Raw genomic sequence first — 22910 nt, forward strand, 5'->3', positions numbered from 1 at the left:
GCCTGGCCTGGAGCAGGGCCCCAGGAGGAATGACTCTGTGCTGAGATGTGAGCGCATTGTTCATATGTACTCTCAGACATCCTATAGGCATCAACAAAAAGTACTGGTGATTGTAAATTTGCCCTTAGAGAAGCAGAATATGAAAGATAAAGCTCCTTGTGTTGAAATATCCAAAGGATGGAAACTTACACACCTGGAGACCATCTATTCCATGTACGTGGCCCTTAGTTTAATTTTGTGGAGGCAATGGGGCTGGTCCTGAGTGAGCCCAAGAGAAAAACATGTCCATGGGATGTCATGACATAGAGTAGGTGACATGTTTGGGTGTGTGCGAGAGGGAAGAGCCTGTGGGAAATGGAGGTGCCTTTTCCCCAGCCTTGCTGGGGTGTGGGCGGGGGACAACCTTTTACTCCAGTAGAAGGAGAGTATGTTGCAGCAGTAGGAACTGTCTTCTGCGAAACTAAGGGTATTAGCTGTGTCAGCGTCCTAGTGACAATGTGTGACACAGTGCTGTGGAAAGGTGTGCTCTGGCCCTTCCTTCTCATACATAGGAGGGGGTAGCAAGGACTGGAGACATTGCAGTTTAACCCCTTGAAGATTTTACAGGTCTCCAGCTTTGTACACAGGAACCTCAATACTCCTAGAAGAGAGGCAGCTTTGTCTTGGAGACTTCTGGAAAGAGTGGTTGATAGGGCAGACATGGGTGGATTATGGACCACACCCATCCTCGGGAAGGCTGCCACATAAGGATGTGAGTGAACTTGTCCCTGAGTATGCAGGAGGAGATAGCAAACTTCCAATTTTTAGTGTCCCTGGGGGCATTGTGATTATACGTATATCTATGTGATTTCCAGAGAGCACAGCCTGGGTGCTTATCTCTGACTCTTTCTAGAAGTTGATATCCATATACCAAAAGCTATCTGTAAACTACAAATGAGATGACTGAGCAGTTGCACAATGGCATTTCCTGGTCACTCACAGCATGCTCCTGGTCTTTCCCATTTGTGGAAGACAGATGACCTGAACATGATTCCCCACCCCCCATTTTTTGGTTTTCCATTTCCAGAGCCTGTGTTCTCCAGTGACCCCCAAATCATTAATCTAGCTGAAATGCTGAACGTTCTCAGGTTCCTTCTGTGTTGCTGCTTTTCATCTAGAGTCTGTCTTTGCATCAACCCATGTTACTGTTTTTCACTGTTGTTTTAGCTCTAAAGGTTGCTGCAGGTGCAGAGAGAAACCCTGACTTTGTAGCCCCAAACGCTTCCTTTGAACCAGTTCCTCCTTATGATAGGTTGGCCTTATGGCAAATGATGCTGTGGAGAATGCAAGACGCCATCACTCAACTTGGCTTTTCCTTTTCTGTGCTGAGACTTTGTTCTTCTTTCTGTCCCTTAATTTGCTTTTGACCTTGCCGAACATGCCTCTGCTCATATCTAAAAGAGGAGTGTTGCACTGGGGATTTCCGTTTTCACAACACTCAAAATCACTTAATCTTCATGAGCACAAATGCTTAGATATTACTTGTTTAATTTTGTGAATGTGTTTATGGGAAATAATGGTGTTTCTAAGTACTGCCAGTTTCTGCTAATTGATAGGATAGACAGGGGAAACTGCTTCACTGACCTCCAAAAAAAAAAAAAAAAAGAGAGAGAGAAGAATGCTTTTAGGGACCAGGACTTTAAAAGATTTTGACTACCTCCAAGCATTTCATAGACAAGCAATATTGTTTAAAAGCTTAGCTTGTGGGTGGATGTGTGTGGGAGGAGGTAGGGGAACCCAGTCCAGTAGGTCATTTTAAGCTAGGTTAGAGGAACACAGCACCAGAACACATCTTTCGTTCTTATCTTACCCAGCCATTTTTTTCCTAACAATCCTTCAAAGTTTAGTTCAGTCCAGTTGTTTTCATGAATCTCTCCCCAAACAAAATATGAGTACTTTAGTCTCTAAAACTGTCAATGCCGTGTATTGTCAATGCCCAAGCATTTGGTGCTTAATCATATACTGCTAATGTATTTGATGTTTCATAAGTGTGTGTTTTTGACAAAGAAAATGCTAAGTTCCTTAAAGGCAGGGAGTATATTTTGCATTTCTTTTATCTGATGGTTTCTTGCACATAAGAGACCCTCAGTAAATATCCAGGAGATCTATTCTGGATTTTCCTATACATTGTCTGTCCTTTAGTCCCTTTACTACTGAGTACCCCCTTTACTGTAATATGGATGAAGGAAAGATAAGAAAGTATTTTGATTTTAGAAAAATCTAAAGGATACGAGGATGGAATTTTGAGGCAAATTTATTTTCGAATTATATGGATTTCAGTTCATTTTTTGCTATCCTTGGTTCTATTATCATGGATAATTGGGAAATGCCTGTGTTATACTTGCATGAAATATCTTGGTTATCTATTATTATGAATCAGTTACATAGTCCTTCTCTGCTTCTCTCTTATAAACTTCAGATGTATGTCTGAGATGAATTCAGTCTTTGTTTTCCCGCCTTCACCTCTTGTTTTTCTGTTGAATCTAGTCACCTTTCAAGTAGCTGGAGTGGAAATATCCATATGTTCTCTGGTGCCTGATCCTTTGTTCTTTCTTTTATTGTTTTATTTTCTTTGTGCATTCATGAAAGTGTCTTGGCGTGTTCCTATGATAACATTAAAAACTCTACATGCTTTACCTATAGTTTCCATGAAATTTCTCTCAGAATCAAAGGAAAACTCTTTGCCTGAGAAGTCATAATGAGGTCTTGCCTTGTCACCATCATGGAAGGGGTTAAGAGTTGACTAACATTTGAAAGCTCTTTAGGTCATTAATTCTAGGAGTTGAGATGAGACATGCACTAAAAATCATTGTGTTTACAGGTCCCATTTCCATCCAGAGACCTTTTTCTCTCTTTATAATAGATCTATATACAATGAGAACACAGACTTAATAAGAGAAATTTCCCTTGGGGCAGACATGAATTAACAGGTTAAATCAATTGACAGGCTTAAGTCTAGGTGCAAAATAGGATTGATTGAAGAATGGCAACAACTGCAAAGTATGGAAACTATTAATGAGATCATAAAACCTTAGAGTTGAAAGAGACATCTCAGTTGATACAACTGGCCCCTAGATGGAGGACTTCTTTTTACAACACCACAACATTACAATAGATAAGCAACCAGCCTTTTGAAAAATAGTTTTTGTCTTGGGACTCAATAAAATCTAAAGAATTCATCGTTGGTCACCATTACTCAAAGAGAAAGTTTCTTTATATATAGATGAAATCTTCCGACTTGTAACTTCTACTCATTGACCCAAACTCTGCCTTCAGTGAAATATAGAACAAGTTTACTCCTTCTTCGTATGACAGCTGTTCAAATAAAGACTTCTAGAAATGGCAATCATTCTTTCCCTGTAACTTATCCTTCTAATGGAACACATCTACCTTGCAGCCCTAGCTGTACCAGTAAATGCAAAGTTCTGCATTTAATTTAAAAAATCAGTTTTATAAGGTGATGAGTGATACCAGCTAGATAGTAGTTCAGAAAAATAAGACTTTAGGGTTTTAGTTGGCCAAGTTCACTATTAATAAACACTGAGATTCGGCACTTATAAAATAATCTCAGACAGCATTAATAAGGAAAATGTCCAGCTAAACACACAGTTATTATTTATGTTTATAGCTTCGACTTCACTGTAAGAATTTTTTTCATGTAATTCTCCAAACTGAGTCCATAACCATTAGGGGAGTTATTTCAGGGTAAAATCAACTACACTTCCAAGATTTATGGATTCTATCTAATTTTTAGCATTGGCTTCTGATGCTCATTTTAATTCAGTAGGCATATTCACCACTTGCTTTGTAAAAAGTACCATTCCAATGTGTTTTTTCCCAATACCACCAAGCATTTCTCCAATCTCAGCAGACACTGAGTGTCCTACAAATTTAACTCAATTCTGATGCTATCTACTTGAGATAGCATCAGATCCCACAGGTTAAGGGCTCAGTCCCATAAGACTGCCCTTTCTTCAGACACCAATTGCAAATCCAAATTGTTACCTGTGCTTCTGACTTACTGGTTATAAACTGGGGACTCCCAAGACCCTCTCCTTGGTTCTATTAACTTGCTAGAGTAGCTCACAGAACTCGCAGCAACATTTAATTACACTTACCAGTTTATTATTAAAGATATTGTAAAGGATACAGATGAACAGCCATATGAAGAGGTACACAGGGCAAGGTCAAGAAGAGTCCTGAGTGCAGAAAATTCTGTCCCTGTGGAACTAGGGTACACCACCTTTCCAGCAAGTGATGTGTCCACCAACCTTGAAGTTCATCAAATCTTGTTGTTCAAGAGTTTTTATAGAGCTTAATCTGCAGCACCCGCTTCCCTTCCCAGAGGTCAATGGGTGGGGCTGAGACTTCCAGCCCCTAATCACTTGGTCTTTCTGGTGACCAGCCCCATCCTGAGGCTATCTAGGGGTCCCACTCTCAATCACCTCATTAGATAAACTCAGGTGTGCTCAAAAAGCCTCTTTGTGAATAATAAAAGACACTCCTGTCACTCAGGAAATTCCAAGGGTTTAGGAGTTCTGTGTCAGGTACTAGGGACAAAGACCAAATATATTTCTTGTTATACCAAAAATATGCTAGATTCTGGGGTAAATGAGACATTGTCTTCGCTCTTAAGAAAGTTAAACTTCCATGGACGAGGCAGATTTATAACTATTAAGAAGGTGACAGGGTTTTAAAGAGATGAATATATAATGGATTATGAAACAAAAATCATGAATAAATTAATTCTGCATAGTAGCATCAAGAAACATTCAAACTGGACCCTGAACTGGACAATTCATTCCAGGCCTAGGGAACACATTCAACACGGACACAAGAGCATGCAGGAGCATGGCATGATCAATGAACGGCAAGCAGCTGTAGAGACTAGTATCTTCTGAGAAATTGTTCAGTTCTGGTGCTATAATGATCTCTTTTATGAGTACTGGATAAATCTCAGTGAATTATGTATAAAACAGACTACTCAAAATGACCCTCTTTGACGTTTGGGTCTTTTTTTTTTTATTGTTTTGTTCTTTGTGCACACATAAAAGCTCATTGGCATGTTCCTATGATGACATTCGAAACTGTACACTTGTATTCTACAGTTTGCATGAAGTCTTTGTATCAGACTCAAAGGAAAACTCTTTGTGAGAAAGGCTATAATGAAGATCTTGCCACCTCACCATCATGGAAAGTGTTAAAAGATACCAAATTTTAGACTCTCTCAAGTTTATTAACTGAGAAATTGAGAAAAACCAGGGATTAAAAGCCACTGTCTTCTTCCTTTCAAATGCATCATCTTATTTGTTAGAAACTCTTTCTCTCAAATTCTCATTAAACATTTTCGAACAGGGGACTGGCACAATCTGGTGCATGCTTAGAAAGATGACTGATAGTAATATGGAGATGGACTGAAGTGTGGAGCTTGGAGGATGGAGAACAATTAGGAGGTGGTTATAATACTCCCAATGACAAATAATGAGACTCTAGATTAGGCTAAGGGCACTGGGGCTTAGAAAGAAAGAAATACAAACAAATTAGAAAGATATAGATGTGGATGGCAAGAACAGGGGAAGAATGGACTATAGTTTGGAGGTTTTATCTTGGAAGACAAAGGGATGGATATAGCATTTATTGAAAGATTTCACAGGAGGCTGAGGAGCAATTATGGGGAAAAGAAAATAAATTTAATTCTAAATAAACTGAATTTGGACATCCAGAAGGAGCTATGTAATGAAGCGTTAAGAGCATGGGTCTGGGCTCAGGAGAGTTACCAGTACTAGAGAGTATCTGGGGAAATAGCTGAGATACATGAAGCAAGAAGCAAAGAGACCAGAGGACAGAATCTTTGGGAAGACCAATTTATAAAGTATGGACAGAGAAAAAGGAGCCAATAAAAGAAGTTAAAAGAGGTCACAAGAGAGATAGAAAGAGCATAAGCATTTCTGATAAGTTAAGAAAGGAGAGTATTTTAAGGAACGGGTTATCAGTGACAAATATTTCATGGTTCAAGGAAAAGGATGATAAGACCATACATTGACACAGAGGAAGATTTGGGTGATCGTTTCTTAATAGAACGGTAGGGCTGAAAGCCACATAGTAGTGGCTGGGAAATGAATGGGAATTAGAGGAGGGCAAGTGGAGATACAAGTATAGACAATTATATTTAAAGTTTGGCAGTGAAAGAAAGATAGCAAATAGGATGTGACTGGTGAGAAAACAGAAAGACTAAAGATGGCATCTACTTGAGGGAAAAGATGGTCCGGGAAAGTGTTTTTTAGGATATTGGAAGGAGAAAGAGAGAGAAAGACAAAGTATCAATAGTTACTCTTATAGCAAAATCAGAGTTGTTAGGGAAGGATTAAATCCATTGGACTTAGTGCTAAATATGTTGATATTTTATATGTTTTACTTTGATATAGGGAAGTATTCTTTACATAATGAAAAATATTAATGTAAAAATGTCCTTCAAAAGAACAGAAAAACAAACAAATAAGGTCATTATTTGTTCTAAAAAATAATGCCTTCCAAAGTGTTTGAGCCAGACTGTGAATTTCTTTTTACTTCAATTTTTTTTTTTACTTTGGACAACAGGAGCACAGAATTGGAATAATTATAATCCTTAGTTCATAGCACATTTTTAAGCTATTTTTAATAATATCATAAGCACATGTGACCTCAACTTCCTAACCAAAAACTAAAAAAATAACCTACATCTAACATGATGGACCCCCATCTCCCACCATATCATTCTGCCTCTCCTGACTCGATGTAAGCATCATTCTGAATTCTGTATTCATCAACTGTTGTGGCCTCTCCCGTTGTGGAGCCCAGGCTCCGGACGCGCAGGCTCAGCGGCCATGGCTCACGGGCCCAGCCGCTCCACGGCATGTGGGATCCTCCTGGACTGGGGCACGAACCCGCATCCCCTGCATCGGCAGGCGGACTCTTAACCACTGCGCCACCAGGGAAGCCCCCTTGCCTTTCTTTTTATATAGTTTTATTAGATATGTATGCATTCTTAAGAAGTAGATATTTTAATTTTAGTTGTTTTTAACTTTATAAAAAGGGTATCCTGCTGTATTTAGTCTTTGGAGACTGTTTTTCTCACTTAAGATATTATCACTAGGATATATCCATATGGCTGCAACTTGTTCATTTGTTTTGTTGGATGTATAGTATTCCACCATGTGAACATCTCACAGTTTACTTATCATTTTCTTGTCAAGGGGCATGTGGGCTGCTCCAGGTTTTTGCTGTTTTGAGCAATCCTACTGGAACATGTCTCCTGCTGCAAGAGGGCAAGGGTTTCTTTTAGCTATAAACCCAGGAGTGGAATTGCTGGGTCGTAGATTTGTAAATGATCAGGTTTAGGAGAAAAAACTCTTTTTCAAATTGATGCATGATTTTACAATTCCACCAGCAATGCCTAAGGTACCCTGTGCCTCTACATCTTCTCCAACACTTGATCTGACTTTTAAATTTTTGCCATTCTTCTAAGTATAAAATGTTATCTCTTTGTGGTCTTGATTTGTATTTCTCTGACCACCAGGTAATTTGAATATCTCTTCATTTGTTTATTGGCTGTATGTGTTTTTTCGTCTGTGAATTGCCTATTCATATCTTTAAAATACTTTTCTTTTAGGTTATTTGTGTTCTTCATATTGATTAGTACAAGTATTTTACCTATTCTTCATATTAAACCCTGTCAGTTGATTAAAAGTAACTTGGTTAAAAACAAGTCCCTCCCCCCTCAGATTCATAGAATTCAACCATTGCAATTCTCTGACTGAATAATGGCATTAGGGTGTTGTGACAATATCCGGGAATCAAGTTTTTAATTTTTGAATTCTTCAGCTATAGCTTTGTTGTTTGGATAAGAGAAGTAGGAAAGAATTTAGTCAAAAACAAAACCTGGTTTTATACTATGTAGATATATGTACATACATGTATATGTGTATTTCTTATTATATATGACTTCCAGGTAGCAACACTAAAAATATTTCAATCTGTAAAAATGGATTTGTGTTACTGGATAAACATCAATCCCTTGTGCTTTACTTTAAAAGAAGAATTTGATTATGCCAGGAGTCATTTTTCTAGGTCAGTCCAAGACACTGACAAAAAGACTAGTGGCAGGCATATTTTGGTATAATGTAAGGAGAATAAAACAGTTGCAAAATATTTGGAAAAATAGCTAAATGTCAAGCCTCCAAATACTAAAATTTTATATTCTTTCACTTTTCAAAATCAGAGAATGAGCAGAGTTAGAGAGAAGTAAAAACTGAAGTGATAGTTTTCCCATCAAATTGTAGAGTTAGGCAGAGAGGGGTTAATTGAACAGTGCCTGCTGCGTGGCCCTACTTTTTACAGTCTTTCCCATTCAGCTTTCTATACAAATGCTTTGCAATACAAATTTCATGTTTTATAAGGTTCCTAGAAACTCCAAGTTCTCTTCTTTTTTTACTTTTAAAAACAAATTTCTTTAACAGAGTAGCCAAAATATAATTCCAAACTGCGACCAGATGTTGTAATGTTTGCAGAGAAAGAAATGTCCTTTTATTTTTACCATTTCACATGTGTCCAGGTGCACATGTTTATGTAATGTGTTTATGAATAATAGATTTTGACATAGGAGAAACAATAAATAAACCTACAGACGTATTTTCCACATGGCTCATCCAATAGACCTGTGTTTTATAGTATTCTGTTTTTTGGTTGTTGAGAATATGTTCCAATAGAAACGGACAGAGGTTTATCTCTAGAAACAGGTTTGATTTCCTTAAAAGGCAGTTGTTTCTTTTTTCCTTCGCTTCTCTGGAGAATTGGCTACAAACTGGGAATAGTTATCCTATGACTCACAGGGTTTGCACTACAGCATATAGAGTTCAGATAAAATTATAATGAAACAGACTCTAATTAGACTGTGTGAAACAAGAGAGTAATTTTTAAAAGGAAATTTTATAGATTGCATTTTCCTAAATTTTTTTGTTTTTGGCTGCACCGTGCGCTTGCGGGATCTTAGTTCCCCGACCACAGATTGAACCTGGGCCCTCAGCAGTGAAAGCGTGGAGTCCTAACCACTGGACCGCCAGGGAATTCCTCCTTATTTTTAAAAAAGACTTAATTCAAACATCGGGATAAGATTTTCATTTGCCTTTTTAACTCAATATATCTAGTTTTTGTTTTTGCCAAAAGACATGACGTGTATTGTTATGTTAGGTGATTATTGAGTAAATTAGAAATTATTTAATTCTTGTTCAAGTGTGTCAGAGGTAATGCAATGACTATTTTAGATTCCCAAGTCCATCGAATTGCATATAAAAAATATAATTGAATTCACATTCAACGGTATAGTTGAATGTGAACGTGTGGGGCAGGCTGAGGGTGGAGAGCCACAGACGAAACATAAAGCTGGGGAGTTAGACAGGAGCCACATCATGGGGGGACTTGTGGCCTCTAAGAAGTCAGAATTTTCAAAAGGCTATGGGAATCCACTAAAAACATTTTACACGTTTAAGGAATAATATGATCAAACCCTGGAGTTAGGATTGGTTGGGTGAGGGACTTAAAGGCTAGGAGAGGACAGAGGATGAGGAGTAGAAAAGAGGAGATGAAGACCATTGATCAAAATAATTAGATTCTGTAGGGTTAGGTGGTTGAAGGGTTGCAAGAGGTGGTGTAGGAGATAGAAGAATCTGAGCTGACCTGGGTAACTGAGCAAATTTTAGTGTCATTCTTGGAGATAGTGACTATAGGAGAAGGAACGTGTGTATGAGAAAGAAAACAAGTTTACTTTTCTGCATTTGAAGTGGGAGGTCCCTGGAGGCCATCCACAGTGCCTCGTTGGCAACTGTTCATAAGGCTCCAGAACTCAGAAGAAAGGCAAGGATTTGGAACGCATCTGTGTGCAGCTGGTGGTTGAAGTCATTGGAGTGGGTGAGATCACCCATATCATGAAGAACAACTTTTATTTAAGTGATCCAGCTTCACACATATTAGAGTAGATACAACAGTTCTTGGCACCTACAGTGGGCACACTACCAGGTACTTGTTCTGTCGTGGACCATGCATGGGCTCTAAGAATAAAGTAACCCACCATGGAACAGAGGAAAGGCAATCATTTCCTATGCTTTCTCTCTCTACACTGTAAGGTAATTTAACCATCAAGAAAACTCTTTGTAGTTTTGGTGTGATCTAATAAGAAATATATATTTCATACTCCAACTTTATTAAAATTGCATACTGGAACAATTTTGCTGAGGATGAAATAAATCTTAAATTAATATTTTCAAAATACACATATGAAACCATTTCTTTTTTGGACACCAATCTAATCATGGAATAACCAGGCAGTAGGTGGGCACACCGGCCAAATCAAGAATAATCTCCTCCGGCCAAGGAAGATTGTTAATAAAATCCACCTAAGTTCTTTACCTAGCCTTTAAGTGTGGGTATGCTGTAGGGTTTCATGGTCAGCCCACGGCCTCTTGGTCTGCACACTATCCCTAGGAGATTATTTCCTTCTCGGAGGTTCTACTGCCCCTATTATGATAATGCTGTTCATGTCTCTGTCTCTAGCCCAGATCTTACCTTCAGATCTATCCTCTACGTAACTGCCAGCTGTTGTGATGTTGGCGAAACATATATTGGCCGCTGCTACTTTCCTAATTAAAATCCTTCCGTGTTTCCTCATGGCTTTCAGACTAAAGCAAGTGCTCTTTAATTTTGGAAAAATGGATCCTTTACTGATGATGCTCTCTTTAGCCTTATCATTTTTTAAACTATTTGAGCTTTAAACTTCAGTAACACCAATTGCTTATAGTTACTCTTCACATATATGCATATATGCATGGATACATACATTTATATTTATATATATGCTTTTTTTTTCTTTTGGTCATCTGTCTTAACTCTTTTTTTTTTTTTGCGGTACGCGGGCCTCTCACTGTTGTGGCCTCTTCCAGCACAGGCTCCGGACGCGCAGGCTCGGCGGCCATGGCTCACGGGCCCAGCCGCTCCGCGGCATGTGGGATCTTCCCGGACCGGGGCACGAACCCGTGTGTCCTCCATCGGCAGGTGGACTCGCAACCACTGCGCCACCAGGGAAGCCCTGTCTTAACTCTTGCTTTTCCCTCAATATGTAATTCTCTTCCTCCTTCACCTGGCAAACTTCTGTCACCTCCTCAGAAGGTGAGGTGTCTAGGCCCTGAATGAATTACCTCTATATTTTTATAATACTCTGCATATCATTGTCACTTAACACATTGTTTCATAATTACCTGTTCATATGGCTGTTTCCTTCACTACCCTGGGAGCACCCGGAGGGTAGGGACTGTATCCTATTCATCCTTGCATCCTTAGTGTCTAGCATATGCTCATAGAATGGTTAAATAAATGAGGAAGGAGTGAAGGTCAAAGGAAAACTCACATGGAAAGCATGTTTTTGTACTTCAGTTTAATTTTTTAGCCACTTAGTAATTCCAGTTAACCACACGGAAAATTTGTTACTGTTAAATTCTTTTTGTTACCAGTCCTAATCAGATACTATCTGAAGTGGACATACCTCTGCATAATGTACAGGGCTGTTTCCTTCCCTCAAGAACTCCTTCAGTTTTAGAGAAAAAAATAGATTGGTTTTCTGCTCCAAGATCCGCAGGTGGATGATACATTCTGCAAGGAAAAATATGCCATATTGGTGGTGCTCCTTACTTTATCCTTCTAAAGAATTCCCTGAGGAAACTACAACTGTCTACTTTCTAGCCTGACAGGATGGTCAAATAGGTGTTGCTCTTAACTCTTTTCTACCTACATATTCATAGGACCTATATATTTTCTACCTACATATTCATTTGGGACCTACATGTTCATACAAATACCATATTTGTTTATAAAACCAAAAAGGGTCAACAGCTGTTTCCAGTACATTAACTTCTGGCATTTTCTGATTTCTGTTAGTTGTGAATATAAGGCCGCTTTTGTAATAGGATAGAGAGACATAGTGTTGTCTTACTTTTTTTTTTTTTGCAGTACGCGGGCCTCTCACTGTTGTGGCCTTTCCCGTTGCAGAGCACAGGCTCCGGACGCGCAGGCTCAGCGGCCATGGCTCACGGGCCTAGCCGCTCCGCGGCATGTGGGATCTTCCCGGACCGGGGCACGAACCCACATACTCTACATTGGCAGGCGGACTCTCAACCACTGCGCCACCAGGGAAGCCCATTGTCTTGCATTTTAAACTCCAAGGAAAAGTGTCCTATAAGAATCACTTTATACCTAGGGATTTCAGACAGCTAATAGGCTCAGGCTGTCAAGAAGAAATAAGATCTTTTTACTGGAAGTATCATCTATATAGTATAATTTCACCATATTTGGACTAGCTGGCCCTATCTATGCATATATTGTTAATTATACATATGTGCTAAAATACAAAGTAAATCTTGTAAATAAAACAATACATGTCATGGATATATAATAAAGGAACTGCAGTATCCAGGTTCCTTGCATATACCTGGGGGGGGAAAGTCTCAGCCATACACACAGCATGGTGGCAACTTGGGAAAATTGGCGTTTTAGCTAAATTTCACACGTAGTATGTAATCTAAAACCCCAAATATTGAACTTTAAGTTTGCTTCCTAGCTCTAAATACAAACAAGATGGTTAACTGACCTGTGTCATCCCTCCTAGAATACAGAGGCTGGCTGTTGGGTGTAGCTGAGGACATGCCTGCAGACTGCAGACCCACTGGAGAGGATACTGGCTCTTAACATCAGTGTAACCTGTGTGTTCTATAATGTAGCTCCTTTCCTTAGCTTCCTGAACCTCTCCTTATGAAAAATTCCTTGCATGAGGAAAGGACAGATAGCTCAATAGGCTACACTAAACACACACACACACACAAACACAAAATAAACCACAAAACAAAAACCACTGGAGTTCATGTGGCAACAAGTTTTTCAAGAAAGTTTTAAGGGGATTGTTATTCTAAGTTTCAATTAATGCTGATCTCAGCTGGAATAATTAGCACTTCTATGTAATTTGTGTTTCAGTACACATGTGGTTGACAGGAGCTGACTAAATACATCAGATTTTACATATCTGTCAGTAAATCACAGCTTTTAAATGTGAAAGGCAGTACCTGGCAGCTTTGTGTGGGTGTGTAGCATTCCCCAGTGGATATATATCGAAAACAATCTCTTCTGTCATGGGTATACCCTTACTCCAGGACTGTACAGGTCTGCAGGAAATCTTTGCCCATTTTTAATTTTCAGAGCATGGGGATCTAGATTTAGCAGAAGAGAGTCTTGTGGCGTGATTGCAAATGATAGAAATTTTTAATTTGGCATTGCCTTTTAGGTGTTATCTTTTGGGATGGAACAAAGCCATGAGCATTCTGAGTTAATTCATTAGTAATAATAACATGGACCTTAAGAGGGTAGAAATATTTCCCCAAACATGCACCTAATGTACTGGCAACATAGAAGCCAAAAGGGGATTCAGAGCAAAAAAGGCCAGGATTTTGCTCAATGTTTGATGGGTTGTGCCTGCTGGCATTTCCTCTCCTGCCCCTGTGCATTCATGCCCACCTTCTTAACCACTTGACAGGGTCATCTGCGCTGGTCCCAAGATGTATGACACACCATTTCTGTGTGAAGGGCTGAAGAATCTCCAAAAAGATATAGAGAAATTTTCTTTCAGATTATATCTTCTCTGGCCAGGTGAATAAAGCTCAGTTCTTAGAAAGTGACAGTCTGTCCTGCTGGCATCTCCACTGTTTTAAAGGGCGGTTTTCCTTTAGGCCACTCTCGAGGCAATCAAGCAGCTTCTCTCCAGTCTTGTTTCTGTCAGTCTGTCAGTTGCAAAAGCCCCAATATTATGCATTGAAGTTGAGTAGCCAACATATTACTGGGATTTTGAAAACTATTCTGCAAATTGCCGTCCTAGGCACATAAAACCTAATACACAGTCTTTGTAGCTGTAGTAATCCAATAACCGATTTTTTCTTAGAGTAAGAGTGATTCTCCTTTTCCTTCCATGGCATATGCTCCCAGCTGCACTGGTAATTTCATTGCATGATGAGATGTACCACTTTGCTAGAATTTCTGTTTACAGTCTAATTAATTTTGTGGAGGGCACCAAAGTTTCAAGAATGTGGTCATTTCAGTGCCATGGTAACTAAACAAACGTGTAACCGGAAGCATCAGGATGGAAAATATTGCTGATATAGCAAGAGAATCCAAGGAAATACAGTTTCATTACCTGGACTTATTAGCATGTGACGCATCAGATATGATTTGCCACCTAGACTCACCAGCCAGTAATATGCCAACCTCGAATCACACGGCTATTGGCCTTAAAAGCCCAGCCTACTTGGAAATAATGCACTGATTTTTTTCCACCCCCACAGCCCACTCCATTTATTGCATCTTTTTGCTAGTCATAGTTCATTGTCATCACCTAAATATCAGGAGCTCCACCTTTAATATAGACCCAGGTGTCAGGGCTTATGATCCATGTCATTCTTTCTTATCCTCTAAGGCTGTTCTGTGAGGACAAAAGCCTAAATATCTTGAGCTCCATAACTTTCCCTGAGCAACATTTATTACCTTCAGGCTCATTAAAGTCTAACCCTAATAGAGCTCCTGAATGCAGCTATATTTAATTATTATTAACATCACTTGGTCAGTTTAATTCTGTCTCCAGTATACTCAGAGGAAAAGGAGGTGGGAACTGTCTTAAGGATAAGTAAGAGTTCTCCATGAACTTAGGGGTGCAATATGTGATTATAACCCTCTGCCTGCTGAGTTTGGGTTACAATTATAGATAGGGAGCTGGTACCCTGAAAGCTCAGTGTGACAGTTTCCCAACTTTGATGCCTCAGAACCCCAAGACATTTTATTTATTTATTTGTCTGTTTATTTATTAAGACATTTTAAAAAGGTCTAAAAACTTCTGAGATTTTGTTTATTGAGGTATAGTTGATGTAAAATATCATATAAGTTTCAGGGGTTCAAAATAGTTACACAATTTTTAAAGGTTATATTCCCTTTTGTAGTTATTATAAAATATTGGCTGTATTTCCTGTGTTGTGCTATATATCCTTGTAGTTTATTTATTTTATACATAGTAGCTTGTATCTCTTAATCCCTTACCCCCGTCTTGCTAGGTACCAGCAAAACAAAGATCAGTCGGACACAGACCCTGCCTCCAGAATGTGCAGTGTCATAGGGGAGAGGGTAGGAGCTTTTCTCGAGGAGAAATGCACTTGGAGCAGATGGAACAATATTTGAACTGGCAAGGAGGCATGGCATGGTGTATGTCTGAGGAACTACAAACACATCCGTGAATGGAGAACAGAGCTGGGGATTATAGGAGGTAACTGGAGACGTGGGCAGGGCCAGATTAGGAAGACCTTGTAAACCCTGATACAGATCTTAGGTTTTGTCCTGTCAGTGTGTGATAGGGAGCAACAGTGAAAATTCTTCCCATAATTCTTGAGCCCTCCAGGAGAGGAGAAAACCTTCTGCTGTTTTATACATATCTGGAGCTGCTAGGAAGCTGTTGCAACTGTGGAATATGGTGAGGATGTGAATTGTGGCAGCTGCAGTGGGTTGAGGAGAATAGGATGTGGTTAAGAAATGTTTGTGTCATGCAGTGGAAAGGTCTGGATGACCCATTGGAGATAGGGGGAAAGAATAATAAGGGTGACTAAAGGACTACTTCTTCTGCCTTGATTAAATGGCGCTGACACCTACTCAAAAGGGAACACAGCACCCCCTGGAGATATGCAGTGCAAACCTGTACAAAATCACACAGTGCACAGTAACCCTGAGAGCCAGGCTGCAGTTTGGTCTATGAACTTTCTAGCAGTCAAAGCATAGAGAAAAATACAGTCAGTTACAAGAGTCACATTATTCAAAGGTGTAATGCAACAAAGACTGTAAGATGCTATAAGTTATAAAATGTAATAAAGGAGATTATTACTATGATAGTCAAACGTGCCTTTCACTAGAGGAGCCAGGGTGCTGTCCTCCAGCTCTCCTAAGTCTGCCAAAGCCCAGCAGTGCGGGGGCGGTCCGCTTCCCCAGGGCTTCTGTCCATAAAGAGTGAGAATGCGCTCCCCTCCCCACCTCAGCAAGTGGACGCAGAAGCAGCAGGGACTCACCCTCTGTTAGCCCCTGCCTAGACCATCCCTGTCTGTAGATTGACACCTCTTTCTTAGAGGCATACTTATGGAGACACCATCTATTTCATTCTCTTCCTGGGGTCGTCTTCTTTCCCCTTCAGCAAAAACCAAAACCTCCTCTTAGTCCTAGCTCGCTAGCTTGTCCAACATGCACAGCCTAGCCTGGAGCCTAGCAGGTGTGGAGCAGAGGAGATGAGATTCCTGCCACAGATACTTTCTGCATTCAAAAAAAATCAAAATTTGACATTATTCAGATATTTACTCTTATTTTTCTAACTCATAGTGGCTCTTGGATTCTCTTTAATTTTACAGACAAGACATAAAATGTTGCAATCAGAAGAGACCCTAAAATTACCCTGGTCAATCCTGTACTCTTACAGATGAGGAAATTGAGGCGCAGAAAAGTAAAATGAATTGTTGAAAGCTATGCAACTGGGCAGTGTCTGAGCAGAACCTAGATTCAAGTGCCCTGACTCTCAGATAAGTATTTCTCCATTACCATGTTGCTTCCCAGAGCTTTCTTGAAATTGCACGAGAGAGACAGAGGTAGAGGGACTGAGAGAGATAGAAGGAGAGACAGGGAAAGAGAAAGAGTGTCATTTATGTTTGAAAACATTAGCCCTCTGTGCTGGAAAAGTAGAATTGTCAAAAAAAATAACTTTTACATTTTATACATTCTAGTAGTATAGCTGCAAGACAGGACTATATTATGTCTCTATGAATGTAGAGACTTGTATCTGCTTTATGATACGTACTGGTGGCCATGCTGACCCAGAGTTGCTTTCAAGGATGTTATTCTAGAGCTTGTTTTTTCCTAAAAACGACCGAGGAGTTACAATCATGACAGAACTTTGGAAAATGATGGATGTTTAATGTTGCATAGATGACAGAGAGTTTGCAAAGGCTGTTGCTGCTGTTGGTATCTAGTAGTTGCCTTAGTTTTACGTATATACTATATGGATATTTAAATTTTTGGAAAATTTAGCTGTGCCATCTATCTTGAAAAAAGCATCCTACTTATTTGTGTTGTGCTGATATTCTACAGAAATTGGTCAGGAAATTATATTGATCTAGAAATATTCAACTACTTCTCCCCCATTTTTAATTTTATAATGCTCTGTGTTAAATAGGTACATGGGTTGATTACAGAAAAGAAGAAAGTATTCTGTTATTAAAATAGCATTTGTGTTTGGACCTCATCCTGGGAGGAGGAGGGTGTGTGCTGGGTGCTCGGGCTCTGTAGAGGCCGGGCTGCCAGGCTCCTACGACAGGAGGTTTGCTAGGCAACCAGAACGAGCTTTCAAGCCAGCCTGGATATTCCTGCCTGGCCTGCTGCCATCCTCCAAGAAGGCAAGTAGGCGCAGTAAATTAGAACTGAACCATAATTGTTGATGTGTTACCCTGTAAGAAGTGTTGATGTTTTATGGCAAGAGGTTTGTTCAGAACTAATCAGTCCATGTAGGGGTTTATTTGCTAATTGGTCAGGATCAAAACTTATAAAAAACTTTTGGAAAACAGTCATCTGTGATTATACTGCAGGAAAAAACCCTTATGATGAATCAGAAGTGTTGATGTTTGAGAAAGCTTGTCAACCTGCATATAAACTTGTGTGGGAAGAAATACAATTAAAATATGTCTTTCTATAGTAAACGAAAAAAAGCTTCTCCCAACAAGAAAAAACCGGATGGCATAGGTCTTATTAGGTCATAACTGATACTTTGAGACTTGAAAATCCAGACTAGGTCCAAAGGCATCCAAATGTGTGCAGTGACATTTCTTTAGAAAGATTAGACATTACTCAGAAAGTTTTAGGTCATCCCCACATAGATACAAAATGATGTTTTTTTCTTTAATCTTTCTTTCGTCTGTTCTTTTATTTTATAAATGTCTGGTGAAGAGGATTAGCCTAATCACCCTGCGATACTGTGAGGCAGTTTGCTTACGTTGTATTTTTGTATTTATATACTTATACATAAATACCTACATAGTAAAATGTAAACCAACTTCGAAAACCCTGGGTAATGAACTATTTCTTGTTCATGAACTAAACATTCCACAAAAATGTGCTCTTGTCCTACACTGTATTTGCCTGATTATATAGCACTGCTAATGTTGTAATAAAAACACTTGTTTAATTAACAGTTTTCCATAGAAGATTGTAAGCTCTGAGGAAGGAATCATGTCTATCTTATTCACTGCTTCTTTGCCAGCACTTAAGAAAGATCCTGATCCCTGGCCATATAAAGAAAAAAAAGTGAAAGGTAGAGATAAAGAGAAAGGAAAGAAGGAAGGGAGGAAGAATAGAAAGAATGAAAGAGGGGGAAAGAGGGAAGGATGGATGGGAAGAGAAAGGAGAGAGGAAGGGAAAGAAGAGAAAAAGAGAGAGCAGAAGCAAAAAATAAACCGGACATATATACAATGGAATATTACTCAGCCATAAAAAGAAACGAAATTGAGTTATTTGTAGTGAGATGGATGGACCTAGAGTCTGTCATACAGAGTGAAGTAAGTCAGAAAGAGAAAGACAAATACCATATGTTAACACATATATATGGAATCTAAAAAAAAGGAAAATTGTTCTGAAGAACCTAGGGGCAGGACAGGAATAAAGACGTAGACGTAGAGAATGGACTTGAGGACACGGGGAGGGGGAAGGGTAAGCTGGGACAAAGTGAGAGAGTGGCATGGACATATATACACTACCAAATGTAAAATAGATAGCTAGTGGGAAGCAGCTGCATAGCACAGGGAGATCAGCTACGTGCTTTGTGACCACCTAGAGGGGTGGGATAGGGAGGGTGAGAGGGAGACACAAGAGGAAGGGGATATAGGGATATATGTATATGTATAGCTGATTCACTTTGTTATAAAGCAGAAACTAACACGCCATTGTAAAGCAATTATACTCCAATAAAGATGTTTAAAAAAATAAATAAAGCCGGTTGATTAAGTTCTGGGGATATAATGTACATACCGTATGGTGACTATAGCTAACAGTACTGTATCACATATTTGAAAGTTGCCACAAAAGTGGATCTTAAAAGTTCTCATCACAAGAGAAATAACTTTGTAACTTTGTGAGGTGATGAATATTAACTCAACTTATTGTGGTGATCATTTCACAATATATACATGTGTCAAGTCATAGTGTTGTACACCTAAAACCAGTACAATGTTATATGTCAATTATATCTCAAAAAAACTGGCAGAAAAAAAAAAGAATAGATGCATACAGAAAAACAAAGCCAGTTGAATGCTACTTTTTATGTGCCATAAAAATATAAACTGGCCAATGCTTTGGACCTTTTTAAAATTTAGATTAATGCTTTTAGATTTTCATGAGTAACTGAGTCGTTTACATCTTTAAATTTGTATCAGCATAAAGAGTTCAGAATGTCCTTTTAGAAAATCAAATGCCTCTCAAAGCTCTAAAATCAAGGGATTTCTTATCTGGTTTTGGCTAATAATGCAGGAAAAAAAAGAAATATATTTAGTTATATTTTCCCAGTAGTGAAGAGGTGGATTTTATTTTATTTTATTTTTTTTAAAGAAGATGTTGGGGGTAGGAGTTTATTAATTAATTAATTTATTTTTGCTGTGTTGGGTCTTCGTTTCTGTGCGAGGGCTTTCTCTAGTTGTGGCAAGCGGGGGCCACTCTTCATCGCGGTGCACGGGCCTCTCACTATCATGGCCTCTCTTGTTGCGGAGCACAGGCTCCAGACGCTCAGGTTCACTAGTTGTGGGCCTAGTTGCTCCACGGCATGTGGGATCCTCCCAGACCAGGGCTCGAACCCGTGTCCCCCGCACTAGCAGGCAGACTCCCAACCACTGTGCTAGCAGGGAAGCCCTGGATTTTAATTTTTAATAGAAAAATTTATACCTCATTTCTTCCTCTTGAATCCAGCCCCTCACTTTAGCTGAATGAGTTCTTCAAATCCTCATTTTTGTGTGTGTATGTGTACAGAGCCCTTCAATTATTTCCAAAGAGACTACAAAATTGAAATAGTTTTTCATTAAGTTAAGCATGATGGAAAGTTCCAAAAAGTACTTGTGCGGTTTTTTTTTTTTTTTCAGGCTTCTTGATTTTTTTTTTTAACATCTTTATTGGAGTATAATTGCTTTACAATGGTGTGTTAGTTTCTGCTTTATAACAAGTTGAATCAATTATACATATGTTCCCATATCTCTTCCCTCTTGCCTCTCCCTCCCTCCCACCCTCCCTATCCCACCCCTCTAGGTGGTCACAAACCACAGAGCTGATCTCCCTGTGCTATGCGGCTGCTTCCCACTAGCTATCTATTTTACATTTGGTAGTGTATATATGTCCATGCCACTCTCTCGCTTTGTCACAGCTTACCCTTCCCCCTCCCCATATCCTCAAGTCCATTCTCTAGTAGGTCTGTGTCTTTATTCCCGTCTTACCCCTAGGTTCTTCATGACCTTTTTTTTCCTTAGATTCCATATATATGTGTTAGCATACGGTATTTGTTTTTCTCTTTCTGACTTAAGTACTTGTGCATTTTTATTTATTTATTTTAAATATTTATTTATTTATTTTTGGCTGCACTGGGTCTTCGTTGCTGCGCGCGGGCTTTCTCTAGTTGCGGCCAGTGCGGCCTACTCTTCATTGCAGTGTGCGGGCTTTTCATTGCAGTGGCTTCTCTTTGTTGTGGAGCACGGGCTCTAGGCGCGCGGGCTTCAGTAGTTGTGGCTCGCCGGCTCTAGAGCACAGGCTCAATAGTTGTGGCGCATGGGCTTAGTTGCTCCGCAACATGTGGGATCCTCCTCAACCAGAGCTCAAACTGTGTCCCCTACATTGGCAGGCGGATTCTTAATCGCTGCACCACCAGGGAAGTCCCTGTGCACTTTTAAAATATAAATGTATAGTGATTATCATAACTAATAAATTGATCTGGCTTAAGTCAGATTCCATTAATTAGAACCCTCAATCGATTTATCATGGATGTGTATATTTTGTTTCTGATTTATTTATTTTCTTCATTCTGCTTATAGAAGAAAAAGTCAAAGGACTAAGAAGGTAAATGGATGGTATTAATTTAGTAAACAAAAATTACCTCTTCAATGTTATATTGTTGGAATAGATATTTATGATGATAATCCTTTAGATTAATGTTCATAATAATGACTCTGTAGGACTGCAACTAAGAATTTAGAGAGAGGGACTTCCCTGGCAATCCAGTGGTTAAGACTCTGTGCTCCCACTGCAGGGGGTGTGGGTTTCCTTGGTCGGGGAGCTAAGATCCTGCGTAATGCGTGGTGTGACCAGAAAAAAAAAAAAATAGAATTTAGAGAGAACCTATTATGTATATAATATTGTATTAGGCACTCAGAAACAATAAAGATGGGAGATGTATGTGATAACAATAATTAAACATTTATTAAGCATTTATCATTAACTAAGTGCAACACTAAAGCATTATCTGCATTACCTCATTTAATTCACACAGAAGTCCTATGAGGAAGATAATATGAATTTTTCCCCCCATTTTACACATCTAGAAACTACCAGAGAAAGCAAGTAAAACATCACATAGGTAATTTAACATAAATTCGATCCTGAGCTTTTCATCAGTTGTACTAGTCATCATATTTTAGTACTTTCTTATCTTCCCCATTGTTTCCTTCCTACTGCTACTCTTAATTAAACTGTGTTGTGCATACTTCCATTAAAGCATTTATGTATTGTATGGGAATAATTTGCAGGTTTTTAAAAAAGTTTTCCCTTTCTTATTGGAACACAAGCTCCTTGAAGTCATGGTACAGACTTTTTCATATTTGTAGCATGGTGCCTGTCATCTAGTAGGAATTCAATAAATATTTGCTGAATAAATGAGTGGGTGTATCTGGGTCTATCATCTTTGTTAGATTATGACTGCCTTGAGGATAGGGAAATATCTGACTTGTGAATTCTTTACCCATAGTGATGACTCAAATTAATATTTTCTGAGTTGGATTAAGAGTTAAAATGAGTGCTATATTCAATAAACATTTTATTATTATAAAGATATTAAATTATAGCTATTAAGTCACGTTACCTAAGATATGAGAATTCCATCACATCTTATGCAGGTGTTCAAAAGGATGGATATCATACCTTATAGGGTCTTCCAATTTTAAAAGAACATTGTTGGATTATTACAATAAATCTGAGAAATTAGGGATTCGTTAAGTAAGGAAATTGACTGTCGGAAAGTTTGTGATTTGTCCGTATTCACAGAGCTTTCAGTAGCACAGCTGGGATGAGAACATAGGTCTTCTGACTATTAGTTTGGGTCCTTGCTATGATATTAAACTATTACACAGCTGACGTTTCAATGTATGAGAACTTTTAACTCCTCAAGTATTAGGTCATTAGGTTATTTTTGTTTTTAATATTTATTGAACACTTACAAAATGGTGGGCTCCTTTGTGAAAAATTGTATACATCTGTGCCATACTCCCAAGAAGCTTGACTCTCCCTAGAAAGAAGAAAAAAAGCAATCCTATATTGAAATGAATTGATATCACTTATTTTCTCTATAATCTAAACCATATGAAGAATCCAGCTCTGCTGCATAGATCAGAAATAGCTGGGAGTAAGTGAGGCATACGAAATTATGTGAGCAAATCAGTGGGATCCCAGATTCTCAGAAACTACTAGTTCCACACCCAGTCCATTATTAC

The 22910-nt window shown here is 38.9% G+C and overlaps 1 protein-coding gene and 1 long non-coding RNA gene across 8 annotated transcripts in view; one reads left to right on the plus strand and one right to left on the minus strand.

Annotated features, from left to right (window-relative positions):
- Positions 1–22910, plus strand: part of SYNPO2 (synaptopodin 2) — a 169525-nt gene that overhangs the window by 17188 nt on the left and 129427 nt on the right. The window lies entirely within an intron of this gene.
- The window catches only part of LOC114902712, a 114532-nt gene that overhangs the window by 8456 nt on the left and 83166 nt on the right, over positions 1–22910 (minus strand). For 3 of the 4 annotated variants that reach the window (XR_003795587.1, XR_003795588.1, XR_003795585.1), the window contains 3 exons: positions 22638–22705; positions 13627–13889; positions 11609–11715 (listed from right to left, as the gene is read on the minus strand). This is a non-coding gene — a long non-coding RNA (uncharacterized LOC114902712). The remainder of the gene's footprint in view (positions 1–11608; positions 11716–13626; positions 13890–22637; positions 22706–22910) is intronic. The other variant, XR_003795586.1, reaches the window with a different exon arrangement.

Source organism: Monodon monoceros, unplaced genomic scaffold (genome assembly GCF_005190385.1).
Source record: "Monodon monoceros isolate NGI ecotype Baffin Bay Population unplaced genomic scaffold, NGI_Narwhal_1 Super_Scaffold_20, whole genome shotgun sequence".
Lineage (NCBI taxonomy): Eukaryota > Metazoa > Chordata > Mammalia > Artiodactyla > Monodontidae > Monodon > Monodon monoceros.